This window comes from Eurytemora carolleeae, unplaced genomic scaffold (assembly GCF_000591075.1).
Source record: "Eurytemora carolleeae unplaced genomic scaffold, Eaff_2.0 scaffold1205, whole genome shotgun sequence".
NCBI lineage: Eukaryota > Metazoa > Arthropoda > Copepoda > Calanoida > Temoridae > Eurytemora > Eurytemora carolleeae.
In genome coordinates this window covers 14,767-19,646 of record NW_019397093.1, presented here as the reverse complement: position 1 = coordinate 19,646, position 4,880 = coordinate 14,767, and positions in this window count along the sequence as shown.

Below are 4,880 nucleotides of genomic sequence, written 5' to 3'. Positions count from 1 at the left end.
CAGTACCCCCAATGGGACCCATAACACCATGGATTAGGAAGACGATATTAAAGAAATCTTCAATGTATTTTATTTTTTTTTAAGTAAATCGTTTAACTAATATGTAATATCTTATTTTCATTTGACTATATAAATCTTATCTTTACTCTTAAATGTCGTCGTTGTTTTCAATTGTTTTATGGGGACAACGTTATGTAGTTTGCGCCTATGTATTATATTATAGAATAGCAATCTATTATAATCCTATTTTTGAGAGCACGTTATTATATTTTAATCCTGTTGTAGCACGTTATTATATTTTAATCCTGTTGTAGCACGTTATTATATTTTAATCCTGATGTGGCACGTTATTATAATTTAATCCTGTTGTAGCACGTTATCATAGTTTAATCATGTAGTGATATTTTATTACATTTTTACTATGTATTGGCACGTTATTCTGTTTTAATCCAGTGTTATCACGTTATTTTGCTTTGATCTTAAAGGAGCAAGTTAAATCTTGGGGTAGGACGTTATTATGTTGCATTCCAGTTGTAGCACGTTATTATTTCTTTATCTTTATCTTTTTATATTTTGATCATATTTTGGTCTCGTAAAACCATGTTATTACAGTAGCACGTTATTTACAACCTTTAGTTTCTGTTTTAATCTTGATCTCATCAAGTTTTATATTCCAATTATTCTATTTATCTATCTATCTTTCCAGGATGCAAATTATAACTTGCTCTTCAGGATTTGATATCCCAAATATTCTCATTTGTAATTTTTTTATATCTTCACAATTTTAACAAACTTAAGAGGAACGAAAAATGAGCTTTTGTCGCAAACTCTAATTTTCTAATCCCTGTATCTTTGCAACCTGATGTTGTACTCCTTTGATTATTCTAAAGTTGACTTTTTTGTCTAACAGACTTCAAAGTTTGAATTATCAAAGGTTTACGATATCCGGATATAGAAATAAAAAAAATTAATTTGTAAAACTCTTTAAAGGGCTTTAAAGGGACTCTGTACTTGAAGAGTTGCGAGCCAGACTATTAATCGCTCCCTTTAAACGTTGTCTCACCAAAATTGTTTAAGTTATTTTTGTTGGTTTATTTCTGAAAATTGTAAATGTTCCAATGGGTTTCATGTTGAATGTGGTTTCCAGAGTTATGTAGGTAATACGAAGTTCTTGTCTTGATAAAAAAGGATACAATTGTAAATATGAAATGTAACAATTCTAGTTTTGCTAGAATGTGTCCCTTTTTTGCTTTAACAGGCTGGAATAGTACAGGGTGTCCCAAAAAACATGGGAATTCAGTGACGAATTGGATATCGTCTTTGTTATGAATTAGCATTGTAATACATAATTTCACAAGCCATAGTATTATTATGTCTGCTAGAGTTTATTTTATGAAAAAGGTAAAAGACTGTAAAGATCTATAATGTCTAGAATGTCTCCACATGATAAACAGTGTAGACGGACAAGTTTACTCTATTTGTATACTACAATTTTCTTGTTTTACTAATTACAACCGTATGCAGTCAAAACATAAACAAACAAATTGTGAACATGGCAGACGAAACTTTTACAGATTACAGCTTTCTTAGTAGGTATCACTATATTAAATCAAAGAATTATTTAAAAGACGATATTGAATTCGTCACTGATTTCCCATGTTTATTGGGACACCCTGTAGTATGTGCGTGCATAAAATACTACAGTGATAACCAGAAAACTCTGAAATAGGATGAAAAATTTATATCAATATTATTTGATGTTGTTACAAAGCAAATGGTTTTGCTATACACTTTTTAAATCACTAATTAAGGGAAATGGATCTGTTTATAGACCATAATTTGTGTGTACCATGCTTTTCCACTTTTTAGAGTCATAATTTAAGTCTAAAAGTCGTCATCTTATTTCATGGTTTTTTGGTTATCACTGTAATTTGCAAAATTAAGAAAAAATGAGTTGCATAAAAAATTTATAAGTTGTTAACACAATAAAGTCATTTTTATGAGTATTTTGACTCAAAAAACTTGATTTCATAATTTCATGCTTTCTTGGTTTTTTTTCGGGTTTTTTCAGTTTAATCAACTATGAAACCTTGCGTGCATAATGTCAAAAAGTAAGAGAGACAGAAAAAATCATCTGAGCTGAAAATTTTAGAACGAGATATCCTTAATCCCGATTATTTAATCTGAGAATCCAATGTACACATACTTTTGATTTTCTTCTTAAACCGTTCTTTCTTGGATATAGTGGAGTAAAATCAAAAACCGGTTTTTCTAAATTAGAGCCCGTTTCTGTATATAATCTTAAATGGCGCGCAGAATTTCAAATTTATCGGCTTCTTATACCCGACTCTGATTGGTTGAATTTTATATACTTTTCAGGGATACAAATGCAAGATTCGGTTAGTCTCGAAATTAAGAAAAAGAGAGGATCAAGCATTAATCTCGATATTCACCATTCTAAAGTTTTCAGCTCTGATGACAAAATTTTAGATGACAGTGTAACATACTTGTTTACAGGGACTGTAAGCGTATTTTCAACTGGCCCCTTAATGATAAAGCTATAGCATGTCACAATCTTTGTATTGAATGAATTAGATATCCATGTTTTTGTTAATGAACACTGATTATTTTCAGTTGTGGTTTCTCTACAAAAGGGATTGCAGACTTCTAGAGAAACAATTGAAAAATTAAATTAAAGCACTTATAAAGCTAGAGAAACGACATTATCCTTCACAATATTATTTAGATTACGGTCTCAAAGGTACCCTTGTACAGCGGGCATGCCATTTTTTAATGGTGGGTCACTTGAAATTACAACAACAATCTCTTTAACAAAGACGATATTAGAATAAATTAGTCTATTATCTTTTTGAAACTCATTCTAATTAAATGTTGCATGTGCAAATAAATACTTCAAAGCTTTTTCAATTACCGCGCCAGTAAATTATCTTTTAAGGTGGAGAGGAGAGAGAAAAAACAACTTAGGAAGATTTTTATTCAAATATTTACAATTTAGGTCATTGAAACAATCATGTGTAGCAGAAATTAATTGTACGATGTAGCATATTGAGCAAAAATTATATTGAGCTTTTATTACATAGAGCAAAAATTCCATTTCGCAAAAATGACATTTTACAAAAATTACATTGAGCAAAAATTACGGATGGCAAAAATGACATAACGCAAATATGACTTGTAGCATAAACATGACACAAAGCAAAAATTACATTTAGCAAAAATGCATTTGGCAAAATTGCAGAAAGAAAAAATAGCATGTAGTATAAAAGGTTTTAGCAAAAACGGCATAAAGTAGAAATTAACATTTACACGCGACAAAATGCCGCCAGAAAAAATGAAAATAGCAAAATTAAGTTTTACCAGTAGCCATCAAACAAAACTGGATGAAACAACTGTCATGTGGGGTTAAACTCTGCAATAGTTGTGTGCCCACTGTTAAGTCCGCTTCATTTCAAGAACTGGAACAAGCTGTACGGTATACATACAGATTATACCAGGCAAAACAGGACGGTACTGCACCATTTCAAGAACTGGACCAAGCTGTACAGTACGCATACTGATTACACTAGGTAAAACAGGATGCAGTACTTCACCATTTCAAGAACTGGGCATAGCTGTACAGTACACATACAGATTATACCAGGCAAAACAGGACAGTACTACACCATTTCAAGAACTGGGCAGAGCTGTACAGTACACATACAGATTACACTAGGTAAAACAGGATCACATTTCAAGAACTGGGCAGTAGCTGTACTACAGATTATACCAGGCAAAACAGGACAGTACTACACCATTTCAAGAACTGGGCAGAGCTGTACAGTACACATACAGATTATACTAGGCAAAACAAGACGGTACACCAAATAAACCAGTCCATTCTAGTGCCATAGCCCAAAATTCAAAAAAAGTTGTAAATTGGAATTCAAAATGGATAATTCCGTCACTTAATCAGTTAAAGATTTAATGATTGGGAGCTGGTTTGAATCGGACTCAACACTTTACAAATGCAGAGTCATCTGAAATAACGCCTGTAGTCACTTTAAAAATACAAATTTTAATTACCTTGGAGAATTGAGATTAATATGTTTTCTAAGTCTTTACTGAACAAAAATATTCATCTAAAATAAGAATAATTTGATGTTTGATATTAATTACTAAATAAGATGAAAATTAGATGAAATTTAGACCATCAAATACGTGCAATTATCCAAATTTATTTCGTGCAGAAAAGATGCAAATACATAGATAGATAACAGATAGACAGTATAGTTAGATATTTGGATGGGTAGATACAAGGTTATAATGCAAGGAAAGTTACTTGCAGTTGCGTATACTCTGCTTACATATTGAAACCAGTTCTCTCTGGGCGGAATTTGTAAACAAGAATAATTGCATCAGTGCAAGGTACTAATGCAAGGAAAGTTAATTGGGGTCGCGTATACTCTGCGTACATATTGAAACCAGTTCTCTCTGGGCGGAATTTGTAAACAACAATAGATGCATCAGTGTTCGTTTAGAATCCGAGGATGTTAAAAGCATCAAAGAACCTGTCAAATCATTCGTTAGGATGTTTAGAAAGATGAAAATTTCCCTGTATGATAATTGAAGGACTGCAGTATGGTTTTGGTGAATTATATTGACGTACTAAGCCTAGGGGTGTCAGAAATGATTTTTTTGCATTTTTTTGAAAACGTCCAATAATCCTAAAAAAGTTTAATTTTGATAAAACTTTTTGTTCTGGATGATTACAAATATCTATCTAAAACTTTCTTAAACCGGCATATTTTTTCTATATTCATTTAGTTAAGAGTTTGAGTCAAAATAAGTATTAATAAATATTGCTTTATATCGAGTAGATA